This window comes from Ursus arctos, unplaced genomic scaffold, assembly GCF_023065955.2.
Source record: "Ursus arctos isolate Adak ecotype North America unplaced genomic scaffold, UrsArc2.0 scaffold_3, whole genome shotgun sequence".
In the NCBI taxonomy this organism is placed as follows: Eukaryota; Metazoa; Chordata; class Mammalia; order Carnivora; family Ursidae; genus Ursus; species Ursus arctos.
Window position 1 is genome coordinate 31,296,968 of NW_026622985.1, and position 21,143 is coordinate 31,318,110.

The 21,143-nt window shown below is 37.5% G+C and overlaps 1 pseudogene; it reads right to left on the minus strand.

The window, feature by feature from the left end:
• Window positions 1-4,070: 4,070 nt before the first annotated feature.
• On the minus strand, window positions 4,071-10,233 carry LOC113266727 (Y-box-binding protein 1-like; annotated as a pseudogene).
• Between the last annotated feature and the right edge of the window lie 10,910 nt (window positions 10,234-21,143).

Below are 21,143 nucleotides of genomic sequence, written 5' to 3' on the forward strand. Positions count from 1 at the left end.
ACCAAGAGAGCTATCTTTTAAAGAGAATTATTCAGCATTTTTAGGATGTAGAGAACCGAAGAGGAACTAGACAATGAAAGCACCTGGGAAGGCAAAGGGACTGGAATTCACATTTATTAAGTCCCACATGGCAAGCACTGTGCTTCATGCTTTAGTTGTAGGACTTAATTTCCCTGAATAGTAGTAATTCAATGGATTGGAAGTCGTGATGTGTTCAAAAGTAGACAAAGATAGAAAATCATCAGCTTTGGGGTGCCTGGGTGGCTCAGTCAGTTAAGCATCTGTGTTTGGCTCAGGTTATGATCCCAGGGTCCTGGGATGGAGCCCCGCATCAGGCTCCCTGCGCAGTGGAGAGCCTGCTTCTCCCTTTCCTTTTGCTTCTTCCCCCACTTGTGTTCACTCTCTCACTCGCTCTCTCAAATAAATAAAATATTTTTTAAATAGTTAAAAAAAAAAGTCATCAGCTGCTTGAGATGACTTTCTACAAGACTAGGAAAGTCTAGGGGAGTTTAGTATTAAGGAGAAAACAGAACATTTAGACTAATTACTTCATGAAACGGGTGACGGATGAAGAGCTGGATAAAATGACGTATAGATAGAGAGTAACAAAAATCACATTGAGTGTATCCTCTGGAAAAGATAACACACTAGGAATCAATGGGTCTATTCCAACACTCTGTGCCAGAAACCAACTGTGATGACCAAAGAGATTCCAGAACACTGAAAACAAGGGATGGTACCAAACACGGGAATGCCTGCAAGTTATAATACAGACTGAAGAAAAGACACTATAGGCTGCTACACAAATCCTTTTAACAAGAAATCAGTAGTGTTGCATGAAGTAAACCAAGAGTATTTTGTCCAAAATGCTTTAATGTGAAGCATTAATGGCTAGACGAATTGTGCTGCCATGGGAAAGACAAGAAATGCTCCACTGTTTCTTTCCTACCCCCACTCTAAGGTTGTGAAGGAAGATATACAATAAAGACTTTCAGTCAAATCCCCAGAGGAATAAGGGATACAGCATTCCCTCAACTGAGCAAGCTGAAAACTAAAAGGACTGTATAGAGTCAAACTTTCTAGAACTCAAGGTAGACTGAAGAGAAAACTAAATAGGGAAGAAAAGCCCTTAGTTCCATACTTTTAATGGATATTAAGAATGAACTTTCCAGAAAGAAATCACCACAAAGGTGAAAATGCTCATACTTCCTCAGGCTAATGAATGACTAAACTCATAACATTTATTTATGAAATCCAGCATTTTAGTTAAATTTGGAAGGGCGTAATTATAAGAGCTTGATAAGCAAAGAGGAGAACCAAGGAGAATCCACCTCTACTATTTTGGAACAAATGGCCAAACTACTTAAAGCTGCTGCAATGCATTCAGTCCTATAAAAACTCATGAAAAAGATCCGCCACATAAAAATGAAACTGTAACATAGCAAAGTACTGATGCAAAAGTACGCTTTTGAAGCTGTATCAAAATAACAAAAGAAAACTTTATTTTTTTTTAAAGATTTTATTTCTTTATTGTCAGAGAGCACGTGAATGAGCACAAGCAGTAAGTGCTGCAGGCAGAGGGAGAAGAGGCTCCCCTCTGAGCCAGGAGCCTGATGCAGGACTCGATCCCAGAGCCCTGGGATCATGACCTGAGCCACAGGCAGCCGCTTAACCAACTGAGCCCCCCAGGCATTCTGCAAAAGAAAACTTTAAGTGAAAAGTGCTCTGCTCTCTCAAAAAAAAAATTAAATGAAACAGACTCTATGAATGATAAGCAAATATACTTACATCAAGATGAAGATGATGTCGGTCACACTATATTTTTTTTTAATTTCTGAAGAGTTTTAAAAGGTATTAGATGATATATATGCTTAAAAGCTATTGAAAGGCCAAGTAGAATCAATAATTTTAAACATCAAATCACTACTTTGGATGAGAGGCTTTAAGAATCACCCAGAATACAGTCTAAGGAAAAAAATGAGAGACACTGAGAACAGAGAACAGATATCCAACATTTGGAAATAAGATTTCCTGCAGGAGAAAACAGATGGGATGGAATAACCAGAACTGTACTGAAAGAACATATTTATGATCAAATCTGTATCTAAAAAGTATTCACTCCACACCTAATGAAATTAGTCATTTTTGAGAGCAAATTAAAAAAAGCCTCCAAGCATCTGGGGTGGTGGGGGGGATTCACCACAAACAAAAGCAATTTGATCACGTAGGGTTTTTTTCTCCTTGACTACATTAAATGCAATTTAATGTCTACTAACATTTGTTAATATTAAAAGGAAAAGATTCTGGTTCATGAAATTTACAGTCTATTAAATTGCCATTCTGGAAAATAAGCAATTTAAGAAAATTTTTCAGATAAAAACATGGTGTGAAAAGTACATTGTTTATGTGCCACTGCAGGGGGAGGAAGCTTTCTGAAGTCATACATGAGTAAATTAACCTAAATAAGTAGCGAATAAAAGAGGAATTTATTAGTGGGCATTAAGTATGTTTGAGTGTGTGCACGTGTGCTTAAGTGTGCACATACATGAATGTGTGCATGTTTATATAAAGAATCATGATTATGGAACACATATTACAAAATATAAGTTAGGAGAGTGAAAAAAATTGGAAATTTGCCAACACTTCATCTAAAAGAGCAAAGTTGACAGTTACTGAAGCTGATTTGAGTAATCCAGAATCCAGAAAGTTTTTTAAATTCTTAAAATCGATCTCTAGCAATTTGGAGGCTTCCAAGTTACAAAAGGGAAAAATATCAAAGAAACTCTATAACAGAACACAAAGCAAAGAGATAAGGAGCATTAAAGAAAGGTTGCAGTAACAGTAAGAGACAAATTCAAATCTGACGTGAAAGCTTCAAAGGAACAAAGAATGTTACTTTTATGTATGAAAGAGCAAAGCTCAAAGGCTATAACTGTCATCAACTTTTATGCATCAAATAAAGCATTAAACAAAGCAAAAAAATGTGTTGAAAATAAAAGCTGACATTAACAGAAACACAGTAATGCAGCAAGAGCCCTCTTAACTGACTCCCTAGATTAACAGACAACTTCTATTTCTCTGCAAAACATGCTGACCTATCCATAGCATTCCGAACACTAACCACTGATGGGTTGCTCCCACTGCATGCTCGTATCCTTCTATTTCCACAAATCGAACTGTATGCTTACCAAGGCTCAGTCATATTTGTTCCCAGATATGTTTATATCTGTAGTACTTGATATTGAAACTGCTAGTGTATATTAAATACTATGTATTAATTATATGTAAAAATAGTTTATACTTAAAATTTAACGAGTTTGTAAAGCCTCTATCAATGTGACTCTCTAAACACTCCTGTCAAGTTAGGTGTGGGGACACAAATGTAAATATTAGATCAAATATTGTAAAAACCTACACACATTACTCTATACTCAGATCACTTTCAAAAATGTCTCTGAACTCTCCACTTTAAAAATCCAATTAAAATGACAGAACTTACATAATAGGTGTGGTTAAGCCACACAAATAATATAACTCCAGGTTAGGGCCCACACTCTAAGGCTTTGGCCCTGCATCAAAAGATTAGCAAATAAATGTAAGTGATGTTTTCAACAAGAAAGGAAAGAAAGAAAAGAAAAGAAAGAAAAAAAAAAAAGAAAACAGTTTCAACATGTATACATTATTTCTCTTTATCCCTAGGTTTTTGTTTTTGTTTTTTTTTTAATTATTTAAGATCTTTGTTAACGGGTATTTGACATTTATTGACTTTTTTGAAAAAAATCAAATTGTAATCTTTTATTATGAATTAAAAATGAGGTTCTTAAAAATCTCAACTTGACCAGATATTTAACAATTTAAAAACTTTTAAGTGTATACTGAGAAAAATCAGGCTTTTTTAAAAACACGTTTGTCATTACCAAGAAGAGACATCTTTAGGAAAAACAATAAAAGTCCCATGCTACACAGATAACGCAGATAGCTCTATTTATCTGGTCCATGGGCAAAAAAGCAAGCACTTAAGGTCTTCAGCTCCAACCTTCTGTTCATTTCTTATTACTAGAGTTTCATCTTCATTCCATCATGCTGTGACTAAACCGGATGATGGTAGGGATGGTAAGCCGGCATCTATTCAGCCCAGGAGTGGAGGAATTCTCAGCTGGTGGATCGGCTGCTTTTGTCTCTTTGCCATCTCGTAATTTAGGGTTTTCTGGGCGTCTGCGTTGGCAGTTGAAGTTGTGGCGGTACCGACAGTGACGTGGCTGCTGACCTTGGATCTCATCTCCTTGATTTTTCTTACCTTCCTCATTGCCATCCTGTCTAGGCTGTCCTTGGGGAGAAGGACTCTACGGAATGGTGGTCTACAACCCCAATACATATTCTGTCTCACTGGTCTACCCTGCTCTCCTGCACCCTGGTTGGCAGCACCTTACGTCACTTCTCCCTGCACAGGACGGTTGGCATACTGTGGTCGACGCCCAGAGGGTCTCCGCATGTAGTAAGGTGGGAGCCGTCGCCTACGGAAGGGCTGGCGCTGTTGGGTCTGGACTTTGGGGACACTTTCCGATCCCTCACTCTTCTCCCCACTCTCATGATTCTGGTAATTCTGCTGGGAATTGTGTGGCAGACCCCTGCGCCGCGGAGAGTGTCTAGAATGGTTCCGGTCCGCTGCATATTTACTGCCCTGCACTGGAGCTCCAGCAGGGCGGGTCACAGTTGCTACCTCCGGACCATTTTCTCCTTCCCCAACATCCAGCTCCGCAGTCTCTCCATCTCCAGCACCGTGAAGGTGCTTCCCGGGCTCCTGTTCTTGATGGCAGTCTGGTGTACAAATGCATCTTCCTCGGTGTCATTCCTGTTGATGAAGCCATATCTGTTTCTCACATGGAACCATTTTACTGTTCCCAAAACCTTCCTTGTGATGACCTTCTTGTCCCCACCAGCAGGCGCCAGCGATGTGAGCCGGTGGCAGCTGCGGCTGCCTCCCCAGGTGTGATGGTAACTAGGCCAGCGAGGGCGGTGGGGCTGTTCAGGGCTCTCTGGGGTCTGCTCTCCGCTCCCTCTCTGTATCAGACTCTATTCCCAGCCTTAACAGATCTTTTGGATTAATTGGTTCATTCTAGGCCTGATCATGTTAAATACTAAACTCTCGATGTTGTGACATATTTTCATATCCTTTCTCATTATTTGACAGATTAAGTAGTCAAAAGTAAAATGATGCTATAGAGAGAATGACTAATAATAAGTTTGGTTTTGGAAATTCATACTAGAGATAAAACTCCTTTTAAAATGCCCCTTGGCCATTTAAAAAAAAACTAGCCACATACTAGGCCAATTATGAAAATACAATTTTTTTAAAGATTTTATTTATTTATTTGACAGAGAGAGAGAGACAGCCAACGAGAGAGGGAACACAAGCAGGGGGGAGTGGGAGAGGGAGGAGCAGGGAGCTCGGTGCAAGACTCGATCCCAGGACCCTGGGATCACGCCCTGAGCCGAAGGCAGACACTTAATGACTGAGCCACCCAGGCACCCAGAAAATACAATTTTTTTTTTGAAGTTAACAGTATTAGTCTACATTATTTGGCTATTGTACAATGATCCTAAAACAAGAGTGTGTCTTCTACGTTTGAGCTACAAATGGTGCAGTAGGACTAAAGCAGAACGGACCTGTAGGCCACTATAAGGACTTTGGCTCAAACTTTGGAGTTTGAATAAAGAAGTGCCATCATTGAATTTTTATTGCTTTGTATTTTATCCTATGAAATTAAAACCAAACATTTTGTATGGATTTATGAAATAGATAGAGTCATGTATCCACCACTCCAGTACCATATAGAAAAGTTATTTTGAAGAAGTAAAGGAGGATGTTGATTTTGAGATGGGAATGACAAGATGAGGAGTTCAGGTTGAGACATGTTAATTCTGAATCATCTTTAAGATATTTGAATAAATGCAATGGATTTAGCCAACCTGGAGATCACTGGTGAAGACCACAAGCATTCTTAAGAGTTCCAGGTGTGAAATCTGACTTCAGTAGGTTCAGTCCAGAAGAGAAGAAAGAATTAGAGTAAATGCACAGAGCCAAATCTTTAGGAGCTTTGCTATAAATGAACGAAATGAGGGGAGTAGGTGGAAAAAAAAATAGAGGCAGTTTGTTTTGTTAAGAGAAATCACTAATATGCTCATGCAAAAGTTCAACAGAAAGAGAATGGAGGATGCAAGAATGAGAAAGGAGAATCACCATAAAGTTCTTAAAAGGATAAGGGCATGAGACCTTGTGCACAAAGAGAGGCATTTCCTTTGCTAGGAATTTACACAGTTCATTCATATAAAGGAGTTAAGGGAAAACACATGAGCTTTGATACACATAGGTAGAAACATAAGAAAGGGTAAACCAAGGCAAACCGTCTTCTGATTGTTTTTCTTTTATTATCATTAGCAGAGAATGAGAGTAAGAGAAGTGATAAAGGTTCTAGAGGAAGAAAAGGTCTGAAAAGTTATCTAAGGACAGAGGGTTACCCTCCAGAGGGTAACTCTAGAGGGTTTTTTCCTCCTCATTAGCTTTGGCAGTTGGGAAGGACAGCAGCCAACCTAGGGAAGGGTTTCAGTGTGAAGTCAGAGACATGGCAGAGCTGGGGAGAGACAGGGCCTCAGTGGAGATCTCCAATTTGGCTATAAGGTCATGGAAGGAATCCAGAAATTCTCACATGCCCTAAGGAGGGTCATGGAAGTTAATTGATGCGCTGTCTGGTAATTGATGGAATGATCAGCTGGGGTTAACACCTATTAACACCTCACTAGCAGAGCATGTAGGCTACTAAGCAAAAGAGAATCACAGCCAGGCCTCTGTGGCAGCCACTGTACTTGGAAGAACTGAAGTTGGGTCAAGATGGTAGATAGGACCCCAGGTTCTGTCCAAGCCAAGAGAAGGAGAGATACCATGTTCTTCAGCCTCAAACTCCAGCAGAGGACGCCAGCAAATCTAGCTAGGACAGGCTGGGAAGAATTGCTGTAGAACCCAGCAAAAATCTAGAGAGTAGCATAAGAATACACACACAACTCTAGCCCTTTCTCTGAAGCCAAGGTAGACCGTGAGCTCCTTTTTATATGCAGACGCCATCTTGGGGAGAAATAGAAAAAGTAGAATTCTGAAAAACGGAACATACACCTGAAGAGGACTGTTTCAACCCAGCCAGTAGCTTGTGACAAAGATCAGATCACTTGTCAGAAATGAACAAGCTGTTTCTTTATACATCAGAAGGCAGAGACCTTTGTAACACATACCCTGAGCGCTTAAACAAAAAGGAAAATGTCTTTATAGAGTTATAGATTCCTTTATAGACAAGCGAGTCCAGATTAGCCTCACCCCAGCTATGATAGCAGTCTCTAATCTTGAACTAAGAACAGAGTTCTGACATTATGGTCTGTTTTGAAGAGGATCTAGGTCAGTGGTAGGAAACAGATGAAACCGCACTGCACCATGACAGTCAGACAGGAGATGCTCACAACACAGCTGAGAAAAACCAGAAGATCGAATGGCGGGACTTCACAATGCCGTGATTCTAGGTCAGTGGTACCTCTTCCTTCGGGGAATTAGATCCTGTCTGCGCCAAGAGTCCAGGCTTATGCGGATTCAGTGGCAAAAAATGTGCTGGGTCCAGGAGTGGAGACAGAGCGGATACACTGTCCTCTATGCCAGTATATCCAACAAGCCCGGGGCCCTGACAGAGTAGGGCTTCATGGACAGGTTGACAGAACAACGCACAGGTAAGCCTTTTCTCACCAACTGGTCTCTTACGGCCTCAGAATTTAAGATGCCAATGTACCAAAGAAAACCATATTTGTACATGAAAAGAACAGACACAGAGCCTGGGGGGGGGGGGCCCTCCAATCTTTGTCAGACTTCTGTAGAAAACAAGTAACAAAGAACAATCTTGATTAAACCTTGGGGAAGTAAATGTTCTCATCCGCTTTTCTATTGTCAGCATTAGCATGAACAATGATCCTATTAATAATAACTAACACCTATAATTGCTTAGCATTTTCTAGGTGCTAGGCTACAATATTTACATATAGCATACCCTTCAATTCTTAAAACAATCCTGCGAAGAAGGCATTGGTTTCATCCTCATTTTACAGACAGAACAGAGGTTTCGTGAGGTTAGTATATAAGCTACACACTAAATAAGTTATAAAACAGCAATTTAGAACCAAAAATCTCCATTTTGGAGCCCAAATGCTTCACCAGTGAACAGTAAGACCTACTATATAATTTAAGACTTTAAATAAGACTAAGTATAGAAGGCATTTTGCATATTTCACCTTGATATGCCTTCACATAACCCTGTGAGGCAGGGACTAGAATCCTTAATGTATAAGAAAAGAAACTAAGGTTAGACACATACTGAGCCCAAGATAATCTCCAGCAGTAGAGAAATGGAGAATCAAGTTTGGGGAGAGAATTTAAACTGCCTGCTCATAGCAGACACTCTTTCATGCTGTATTAGGGATTTTTTGGGGCATAATTTTACAAAAAAACCAAATGACTTCCATGTGAATCCAATTAAGAAAAAAAAAAAGTCCTTCAATTAGTCAGGTTTGGAAGGTGCAGGTCGCTGAAGCTTTCTCTTCAAATTAGTGAGTATGTTGTGTTTCCATTACCTATGGGTGGAGGCGTACCTCACTATAAACCCATCCTCCTCCCCGCTGCCATTGCTCAACTAGACTAGTCTTTGTTGAAAGACTATACCAAACGAGAGCCGTACCCAATTCCTCAGGTACCAAGTGACTCAGAAAAAGTTCAAAAGATAAAGTAAGATGTGTCTTTAGATAGGGACCATACACCTTGATTGCTTGGGAGTAGCCCAATGTATACCTGCTATCCCAATGGCCGGTCCTGCTTAACATGTCTCCAAGACAAAAGCATCACAATTTGGTAGTACCTGTTGCATGATCACCCCAATCCTCAGTGAGAGAAGATCCAGTTTCTCCCTTTTAAGAAAACCCAATTTAGGAAAATTGTCAGTCATACAGTCATCCAACCGCGGCACGTAGGCAGCCTTGCCGCAGAGGTCCAGGCTGGGAGAAGGAGGAGGTGTGGGGGAAGGGCAGGGTAGGAGCAGCACTGGAGGACCGAGTGCTTATTACCGAGGCACTGCCCTACAACCCACCCCCACTCCTGTTCCTATGTGTTTTCTCCATTTTTAAGTTCAGTTTTTAAGTTGGTTCTCAAGGAAAAAACAGAACTATAAAGGTGAACATTCACTTCACTGGAAAAATTTTTAGCATTCACTGCTTTAAATGTGAGGAATATGTATATTCATAATTTAATACAGGAAGACTGATACTGTAACTACTGAGAAATACACAAAATCTATGGTAATATGTTCTCAAAATACTTCATTTTCCTCTGTTTAATATTTGAGGAATAATAAATAATATATTTAGAATGGATTTTCAACTTTTTAAAACTGTTTTTATTTTCATCCTTTCATTTGTTCCCTATAACATCTGGTAGAAAATAGGAAAGGTAAAATCTCATATTACTGATGTATTTTTAAAATTGCATCTGTGCCTTCGTCTCAATAATACATATCTCAAACCAGAAATATTCCCTTTAAATAAAAACCTATCACAAGTTTGAACAAAATGGTGGCAGTCCCATGCCGTATTTTTTGAATCTCCCAATCCCTTTTAAAAAAACCAACAGAAATGCAAGTCACTGTTAATTGGTTCAGGTTTTCTTTTTGGGGTGATAAATATGTTCTAAAATTGTGCACGAGTTGCACAACTCCGTTCACATACCAAAAATCATTACATTGTGCATTTTAAATGGATGAATTACAGAATAGGTGAATTAGACTTCAATAAAGCTGTTATTTTTCAAAAGGCTAACTAGGTTATTATGGTGAGTTAAAGGAGGACACAGTTCTTAGGCATTCCTGCCTTCAGGAGACAGATCTATTTGCCTTGCCCTTGAGTTTACTGTGGCCTGTGACTCCTTTGAGTAACAGTAGGCAAAAAAAAAAAAAAAAAAAAAAAAAAAAAAAAAAAAAAAAAAGGCTCTATGCCATTTCCAGGCCTAGCTTTTAAGAGATCTGGATGCTTTCATCTTGATCTCCTGGAGACTTTAGCTGCTATGCAAGAACTTCAAATACCTTGAGGCCACTCTAGTTTGCGGAAGCCTAGTGAGCCATGTTGAGAGACAAAGAGGCTCGGCAAGCTCCCCGACATTCCAACTCTCGACCATTCCAGTCATCTCACCTGGAGTCGCAAACAGTGTGAAACAGAAACAAAAACACCCATACTGTGCCATGCCTCAAACCATGACCTGAAAGTATCCATAAATTGTTGTTCTAAGACAATATACTTTGGACGTATTTGTTAGGCAGTAATAAACAGAAGAGACTACAAAATGAAATGATAAATTATCCCAGAAGTCCCAGTAAAAGAGTAAGTATATTTATAAAACACTAACAGCAGCAAGTTAGGGAAAACAGCAGCTATGCTGGAACAAGCAAAAGGGAATGCAAAGGAAATCTTGGTGGGCTCCTAAAAACCAAGAAAGCCAGAAATTGCCAACAGGTATTCATTCTCAAAAAGAAGGTCTCCACTCAAAGTGGGGGACTCAAATGGACACATAGGACAGTCATAAGCACTGGAAGCTTCACAGGTTCCTATATGTAGATGTGTATAAGAGGACTGCACAATTCTGAAGGTATTGAGGCAGCCTGAACCATCCAGGATGTCAAAATAGTTAAAACCCTACAATGAACAGAGACCAATCAGAGCAGATCACCATTTGTTCAAGGTAAAAAAAAAAAATATATATATATATATATATACACACACACATACACACACACGCACACACGCACGCACACATACACACGCACACATACATTTATATATATATATATATATATATATATAAATATAATAAAAAGAGACTTCTAACCAAAGAAAAAAAGCTGCAAATGTGATATAAGATACAGCTATGCAGATAAATATTTTCTAAAATTTATTACAGTGAAACCAAAGAGGAAACCTAGTTTTGAACCTGGAAAAGCAATCTTGATCTTAATTTCTGCTAAACAGGCACTTCCTCCTAAAATACAGGAAACTGTCTTTCTTAATATAAACAATGAAAAAATTGCAATATTTTTAATTGAGCTTAACTGCAAGATCTAAGATGGAATCTAAATTATATACTTATGAAAATGAAATCACATCAGGAAAAAATATGGCTGGAGAACCAAAAGTTGGATCTATTATTACCAAAGAAAGAAAATTATAGAAGCTGTCAAATGAAACATAAATCTGAATTTTACATCATCATAAATGTTGAGGCATTTAAGGATGGTTAAGCAACAGATGTAGATGTATGGAGAGAAACGTAGATTAAACCAGAAGGCATACAAGAAGAAACAGATACCACAGAATGAACCTCCAAAGAAATAAAGAAGAAAAAATAAGAATGTAAAAAAAGGAATGAATTTTAAAAATTGGAGAAAGTAATAACCATAGAAAACAGGCAAAAAATCATGCAACATAGATATATAAGAAATTCTTAAAAGAAAATCCAATCAGTGGAACAAAATACTGACAACTATAATGGAAGGAGACTTTCCTGGAATAAAGAGAATGAACTCACATATTTAAAGAACACTTAACAGGATTAAAACATAATTTCTCAAACTGGGGTGCCTAGGTAGCTCTGTCAGTTAAGCATCCAACTCTTGATTTTAGCTCAGGTCTTGATCTCATGGTCATGAGTTCAAACCCATTGGGTTCCACAACTAGTGTGGAGCCTACTTAAAAAAAAAAAAAAATTGTGTTTTTCAGTTCTAAAACAAAAACAAAAACAAAAACAAAAACAAAAAACCACCAAAGCTAAAAAACAAACAAACAAACACTTAATGGATGGATGCCACAGTAGGATGGAGGGAAAAGAACAGTCAGTAAACTGAAATATAGAACAACAGAAATTATTCCATCTGAACAGAGAGAAAAATACGTTAAAAAGAAATATTTGTGTTTAAATCTTAAATCTATTCCAAATTAATTTTTTTGAGTGGTATCAATTAAGGGCCCTATTTCATTATTCTGCAGTTAATTATCCAGTTTTCCCAACACATTTATCCTTTTCTCATTAAGTATTCTTGTATCCTTAGTCAAATATTAGTTGGTTATATATACAAGGACTTATTTCAAGGCTCTTGATTCTGTTCCATTGGTCCATGTGTCTACTTTATGCCAGTATCATGCAGATTTGATTACTTTAGCCTTGTATAAGTTTGAGAACATGAAACATGGTACCTCTAAGCTTTGTTTTTCTTTGTTAAGACTGATTTGGCTGTTTAAAGTGTTTTGTGATTCTACACAAATATTAGGGTTTTTTTTTCCTCTTTCTCTGAAAAATGCCTTTGGAATTTTTAATAGGGATTACATTGTATCTATAAATGGCTTTTGGTAGTATGGACAATTTAACAAGATCTAAGATGGAAACAACATTCATTCTTCAAATCCACAAACAGGAGAGATCTTTCCACTTTATTGTGTCTTCAATTTCTTCCAGTTTTCAGTGTACAGATCTTTCACCTCCTTGGTCAAGTTTATTCCTAAATATTTCATTGTTTTTGATGCTATTTGTGAATGGGATTGTTTTAAGATACTTCATGTTAGTATATGCGAAACATAATGGATTTCTGCATGTTGAGGTTGAATCCTGCAACTTTACTGAATTTGATTAGTTAGCAGTTTTTTTGGTGGAATCCTTAGGATTTTCTATAGAAGACCACATCATCTGCAGAGACAATTTTACTTCTGCCTTTCCCATTCGGATGCATTAAAATTGGTATTGGAAATGATTTTTTGGATAGGACACCACAGCAAAGGCAATATAAGTAAAAATTTAATAAGTGGGACTATATCAAATTAAAAAGTTCTCCACAGAAAAAAATTAACAAAATGAAAAAAGAACCTAAGGAATGGGAGAATATATTTACCAATCGTATACCTGATAAAGAGCTAATATCCATAATACATAAGGAACTGCTACAGCTTAGAAGAAAAACAAGCAAAACACAATCCGATTAATCAATGAGCAGAGGAACTAAATATTTTTTTTGCAAAGATGACAATGGCCAACGACCACATGAAAAGATTCTCAAAATCACTAATCAACAGTTAAATTCAAATTAAAACCACAAGGATAGGAGATATAGCCTCACACCTGTTAGAATGACTATAACAGAAAAGACAAAAGATAAGTATTGGCAAGGATGTGGAGAAAAGGGAATCCTTGTGCGCTGCTGGCTGAAATTTAAGCTGATACAGTCACTATGGGAACAGTACGAAAGTTCCTTAAAAACTCAAAAATAGAATTACCATATGGTCTAACAATCCCACTTTTGGGTATATATCCAAAAGAAATCTTCAGAGGACCGTCAAGACATATCTGCACTCTCAAGCTCACTGCAGCATTATTCATAATAGCCAAGATATGGAAATAACCTATCTATCTATGGATGAATGATTAAAAAGGATGTAGTACCATGTGATATAATGATAGGTTATTCAGCCAAGAGAAAGAAGGAAATTCTGCCATTTGCAACAACATGGATGGAACTTGAGGGCATTATCCTAAGTGAAATAAGTCAGAAAGAGACAAACAAATATTGTATGCTATCACTTATATGTGAAATCTAAGAAAGCTGAACTCAGGGTAGAATGTTGGTTGGGTTGCCAGAGGCTGAGGCAGGTTGGGTGTGAGGGAAATAGGGAGATGTTGGTCAAGTACTACAAACTTTCAGTTGAAAGATAAGTTGGTAACTTACGGCAGTTATAGTTAAAAGAGTAAATCTTAAATATTTTCACCATAAAAATGAAGTGATAATTATATGAGGTTTTGGAGATGTTAACTAACCCTACTACGGTAATCATTTCACAATATTTAAGTCTATGAAATCAACCATGTTGTACTCCTTAACCTTATATTGTTATATGTCAATTACACCTCGATAAAGCTCGTGGGCAGGGGGAGCCTACATTTCCCAGCCCCCCTTGCTGTTTGGGCACTATCTGCTTGGGGGGCAGATAGATGCATGGGTATACTAGTGTAATACACTAATATGAGACTTTGATTCAGGAGTAAGATATGTAGGGACACACGCTGGATATGGGGCATCCATTTTGCTAGTCCAGGGGCAGCAAAGGCTGTGTGGTTTCTCATAGGGACAACTATGCTTTCATGAATGGGACAAATCAGCAGTGTGCATCTGGGAGTGGTTCTGGAAGCTTACCCTACAGCTCCTATCTCTAGTCCTCCCAATAATTCCATGAGATGGAGAAGAGAAAAGAAAAAACAATTCTCTTTCAAAAACTCAAATAGATGTGGGATTATAACAAAATATTTAACATGCAAGAAGTCTAGTCCCAGAATTACAGGAGAAAGAATAAGGCTAAAAATGTAGTCAAATAAGGGCTGAACAACTGATGAACCACTCTACCTCTGAAGCTAGTAATACACTATATGTTAATTAATTGACTTAAGGAAAATACTAAAATTATTTGAAAAAAAATAATGGCTGAAAACTTTTCTGAATTGGCAAAAATCATAAACTTGTATATTCAGGAAGCTAAGCGGTCTAAAAACTGGACAAACTCAATGAAATCCAAACAAAAAGCATCAGAGTGAAACTTCTGAAAAGAACAAAGAAGAGATCTGGAAAGCTGCATGAGAGAAATGACACCTACTTGTAGGAGAAAAACATTTGCATGACAGTATATTTCTTACGAGAAAACGTGGAGTCCAGAAATAAGTGGCACAACATTTTTCAAATGCTTAAAGAAATGAATTGTCAGCCCAGAATCCTACATCAAATGAAAACAGATCTCAGCAATTAAGGGGAAATCAAAACATTCTCAGATGAAGGAAAACTAAAAGAACTTGTTACCAGCATACCCACCCTAAAAAGAAATGATAGAGGAAGTTGAATTTATAATTTAACAACTTCCCAGAAGAGGATATTCTGGTCCATCTGTTTTTTTCTTTTTCTAGAATTAAAGAAAAAGGAAAAGTATTAGCACCTATTCTATACAACCTCTTCCAGAAAACAGAGAATACTTCATTTTACGAAGTTCGCATTATTCTGAAAACCAAAACCAGAGAAAGACAGTACTAAGAAAACTATAGACTAATACCTTTCAAGAATATACATGCAAAAAACTTTGTTAATATATAGGATTCAGTAAAATATCAAAATTATTATATACCATGACCAAGGGGGATTTATTCCAGGTATGCAAGTCTGGTTCAAAATTTGGGGTGGGGGGGGAGGGTAGAAGTCAACCCTCTAATCCAAATTTTCTTATCAACTATTTTTTCGCATGAACCTACTGAGCTGAGCTCACATGCGCTGAGCTGCACGTAGCTATCGCAGAAGGCCACATGTTTCCTTTTTCCTCCCATTCAAATTCTGCTCTATCATCCCCCTATGGAAAAACCCACAGGCTCTGGCTCATCTTTGAATTCCAGCCCACTAATTACAGCAGTCATTTTGTTTTTTATAATCTATTATACTATCTAAGAAAATACACTTTATCTCTATAACAAAATCATAAGCCCCTAGGAAAAAAAAAAAAACTTTCTGATAATAAAGGTCTTTTAGGGGCTAGCACAGTGCTTCCTATCTAGCTACTACTGGATTAATTGATCCATTCATCAAGTAAGTATTAAGCAATTATATACCAAATACTAAGCTATTACTTCACACACAACAGTGAACAAAATAGACATGAGCACTGATAACTGTTCTTACAGAACATCTATTTACTAAGAATGAGAATTACCTTTCAGCACCTTCAGTAAAGTAGCACAAGTGGGAAGATGGGGAAAATTTCATGTTCTAGAGGAGAAAGTGGCAACAGTGCAGTTAGGGTGAGGGTCCGGAATGTTTTAGAGCAGGTGCCATTCACTCATTAAAGGAATAACTGGGTGAGGGAGAAAAGGAAAAATAAAAAGAGAAAGAGGCAGGCATTAAAGGTTTGTTACTACACGTTCCTCTGTTTTGGTTACATAAAAATACAGAAATAAACACACTCCTACATACCAGATTGTGTACCTACATACTTACTGTAAGAAGAATAAGGTCTGACTCTAACCCCTAAATCTATAGTCCTCAATTTCCAGCAGAAATCCACCACAATTCTATCACATACTCTAATTTGTGGAAATCTAAGCTTAACAATTTCATTACTTTCTTTACTCAATTAACAATTGTTAGGAGATGTACAGATTCCCCACAAGAAAAAAAAATGCACCAAATTACAGGGTGAAAAGAAAAATATGTCAATGCAGAAAAGGCATTTAACAAATTTCAACTTCTATTCATGACAAAAGTGCTTTGAAAAGTACAAAGGGGAACTCCCTCAATGTGATGAGGAATATATACAAAATCCTACTGCTAACAGTACACGCAATAGTGATGGACTGAATACTTTCTCCCTTGTTCCCATTGCAAACAATGCAGAATGCATGCTCTCCCCACTTGCATTTGACATTGTAGGAGAAATCCTAGTCAGCCCTAGAAAGTAGAAAATGAAATAACAAATCGGAAAGGTGAGCAGTGGGGGAAACTACCCCTCCTGGTAAATGGCATGACTATCTACATAAGGGGAAAAAAAAAAAAAAAAAAAAAGAAAGAAAAGAAAAGAAAATCCCAAAAGATCAACAAAAACTTCTGTAACAAATGAGTGACTTCACTAAGGTCAAATATACAAGATCAAAGTACAAAAATCAATTGTAGTGCTATAAATAATGTACACATAGAAACTGAAATAAAAATACTAAAGCATTTATAATCACCCCCTTCCAAAAAATGAAGTAGAGGGGCACCTGGGTGGCTCAGTCGGTTAAGCATCCAACTTGACTTTGACTTACGACATGATCTCAGGGTCATGAGATTGAGCCTGGTGTAGGGCTCCATGCTGGGCATAGAGACCGTGTAAGATAGTCTTTCTTCCTCTCCCTCTGCACCCCACTTCCCACTCATGCTCTCTTATCTGGTTTATGTTCTATTAAAAAAATAGATTCAAATATAACAATACATTTAATTACAACCAAAGATATGGGACTTGTATGACGAAAACTACAAAACGAGAAGAGCTAAATAAATGGGGAAGCATATGTGTTTATGGGTTGGAAGATTCAACATAGCATAGATGGGAATTCTTCCTCAAATTTATATATGCTTTAATGAAATTTGCATAAAAATCTCTAAGATTTTTTGTAAATACAGACAAAATTAATTTTGAATTTTATATGAGATGACAAAGAATTAGAATAGCTAACACAATTTTGAGAAAGAATAAAGCGGTAAGTCTACCTGATTTCAAGACAAGGAACTAGGATGATATGGTATTAACCAAAGGATAAACACGTAGACCAATGGAACAGAAGAATCCAGAAACAGATGCAAACAAATAACAACTGCTTTTGAGAAAAGCGCTGGCGTGATTCAGTAGAAGAAAGATAGCTTTTTCAACAAATGGTTCTGGAACAATTAGACATCTATAGAAAACAACCCTTTACCTAAGTCCCACACCTTAAACAAATAAGCAAAACCCCAAAATGGATTGTAGACTTAAATCTAAATTGTGAAACTGTAAAAATGTCTGGGAAGAGGAGAAAATTGGGGGGATCTAGGGTTAGACAAGGGGTTCTTTGATGGAATAGTAAAAGTACAATCCATAAAAGAAAAAGCAAATAAATTTGCCTTCACCAAAGTTAACTTTTACTCTGCAAAATATTCTGTTAAGAGGATGAAAAGACAAGTTACAGAGTGGGATAAAATACTTGTAAAGTAAAAGGACCAGTATCTGCAATCTACAGAGAATGTTCAAAACTGAACAGTAAAAAAAATCTAATTTAAAAATGGGCAAAAAACATAACATCATTATAGAAACAGATGTCAAGTGCTATGGTCCGAATGTTTGTGTCCTCCCTCAACTCAAAAGCTGGAATCCTAATGCCCAATGTGCTGGTATTTTAAGTGAAGACTTTGGGTGTGCTTAGATCATGAAAGTGGAGCCCACAAGAACAAAATTAGTGTTATTATTAAAGAGACCCCACAGAGCACTGTAGCCTTTCTACCATGTGAGTGCACGGTGATAAGGTACCAGCTATCAACCAGGAAGAGGGCTCTTATCAGAATGTGACCACGCTGGCACCTTGACCTGGGACTCCCAGCTTCCAGAATTATGAGAAATAAATTTTTGTTGTTTGTAAGATACCTAGTCTGTGGTACTTCGTCATAGCAGCCCGTACAGACTAACACACCAAGTACACACATGCAAAGATAGATGTTCAACATTCATTAGCCGTTAGGGAAATGCAAGTTGACACCACAGTGAGAGGTCACAAAATGGCTTTAACAAAAAATAGTGATAACACCAAATGCTAATGCGGATGCTGAGAAACTGGATTACTCTTATATTGCTGGTGGGAATATACAATGGTACAACCATCCTGGAAAACATTTTGTTTCTTTAAAAACTAAATATGCAACTACAGTTTGACCCAGCAATTGCCCTCCTGGAAATTCATCCTAGAGAAATGAAAATTTAGGTTCACATAAAAACCTATACATAAATGTTTGTAGAAGCTTTATTCATGAACAACCTGACAACAACCCAGTTGTCCTCCAATGGGTGAATGGTTAAACAAACTACAGTATATCCCTGTCATGGATTACTACTCAACAATAAGAAGGAATGAAAAATTCATATGTTCAAGAACTAGGATGAATCTCCAGAGAATTATGGTGAATGGAAAAGTGCCAATCCCAAAAGTTGATGTACCACAGAATTTCCTTTAGATAACATTAGATAAATGACTGCCAGAGTGTAAGGATGAAGGTAGGGGCAGGAAAGAAGTACGTGTGGCTGTAAAAAGGCAACTTGAAGAATTTTTGTATTGATGGGAACATTCTGTACTAATGTTAGTACTCTGGTTGTCATTTTGTCATAGTTTTACTAGATGTTCCCATTGGTAGAAACTGAATAAAGGCTACATGGGATCACTCTGTAGGCTTTCTTACAAATACATGTGAATCAATTATTATCTTAAGATAAAAAGTGTACTGGCATCATAATTCCAGACTTCAAGCTATACTACAATGCTGTAATCAACAAGACAGTATGGTACTTGCACAAAAATAGACACATAGGTCAATGTAACAGAACAGAGAACCCAGAACTGGACCATCCACTCTATCTCAACTAATATTCCACAAAGCAGGAAAGAATATACAATGGAAAAAAAAAAAAGACAGTCTCTTCAACAAATGGTGCTGGGAAAATTGGACAGCCACATGCAGAAGAATGAAACTGGACCATTTTCTTACACCATTCGCAAAAATAGACTCAAAAATGGTTGAAAGGCCAAATGTGAGACAGGAATCCATCAAAATCCTAGAGAACACAGGCAGCAACCTCTTTCACCTTGGCCACAGCCACTTCTAGCTAGACATGTCTCCAAAGGCAAGGGAAACAAAGGCAAAAATGAACAACTGGAACTTCATCAAGGTAAGAAGCTTTTGCACAGCTAAGGAAACAGTCGACAAAACCAAAAGACAGCCAACAGAATGGGAGAAGGTATTTGCAAATGTCTTATCAGATAAAGAGCTAGTATTTAAAAATCAATAAAGAACTTATCAAACTCAACAGCCAAAGAATAAATAATCCAGTCAAGAAATGGGCAGAAGACATGAACAGACATTTCTCCAAAGACGACATCCAAATGGCCAACAGACACAGGAAAAATTCTCCACATCCCTTGGCATCAGGGAAATACAAACCAAAACTACAATGAGATATCCCCTCACACCAGTCAGAATGGCCAAAATTAATGAGTCAGGAAACAAACATTGTCAAGGATATGGAGAAAGGGGAACCCTCTTCCACTGCTGGTGGGAATGCAAGCTGGTGCAGCCACTCTGGAAAACAGTATGGATGTTCCTCAAAATGCTAAAAATAGAACTAACCTATGATCCAGCAATTGCACCCCAAAGATACAAATGTATTGATCCAAAGGGGCATCTGTACCCCAATGTTTCTAGCAGCAATGTCCACGATAGCCAAACTATGGAAAGAGCCCAAATGTCCATGGACAGATGAATGGATAAAGAAGATGTGGTATACACACATACACACATGTGCGCGTGTGTGCGCGTGCGCACACACACACACACACACACACACACACACAGGAATATTATGCAGCCATCAAAAAAATGAAATCTTGCCATTTGCAATGATGTGAATTGAACTAGAGGGTTATTATGCTAAGCAAAATAAGTCAATCAGAGAAAGACAATTATCATATGATCTCACCCATATGTGGCACTTAAGAAACAAAACAGAGGAGCATAGGGGAAGGAAGCAAAAGAATAAAACAAGATGAAATCAGAGAGGCAGACAAACCATAAGATACTCTTAATCACAGGCAACAAACTGAGGATTGCTGGAGGGGTGGGCAATAGGGTAACAGAGTGACGGGTATTAAGGAGGGCACATGATCTAATAAGCACTGGGTGTTACATTAAGATAGATGCATCCCTGAACTCCACCTCTGAAACTAATAATACATTATATGCTAATTGAGTTTAAATTTTAAAAAAAAGGAAAAAAATTTAAAAGTTTAAATATTTTTTGAAAAAGTATATGCATGCTACTTTTGTGAAAGAAAGAGTAGACAAATACATGAACAGATTTGCCTATATTTCAAAGTTACTACTAAAAGAGAAAGAAAAAGGTGGGGGGAGGAGAAAGGCAAGGGTAGAACCTAGGTATCTTTAAATGTTCCTTGCTTTATAAATTCAAGTGTCAAACCATGAAACTATCCTCATAATTTTTAAAATAAATTTAGGAAAACAAAGGTCATCGAAAATGGAAAAAAAAAAAAAAAAAAAACAACCTGAAGAAAAATCTAGCTATTTGTGGTGTTTGTGGCATAATCAGAAGTAGATGAATAACTGTAAATGGCTTTAAGACACAGAATTTTAATTGAATATCCTGAAGACCAAATACACACATGCATAGACACAGAAAGGTAAACAGAATGTATTCATTCTTTTATTAGT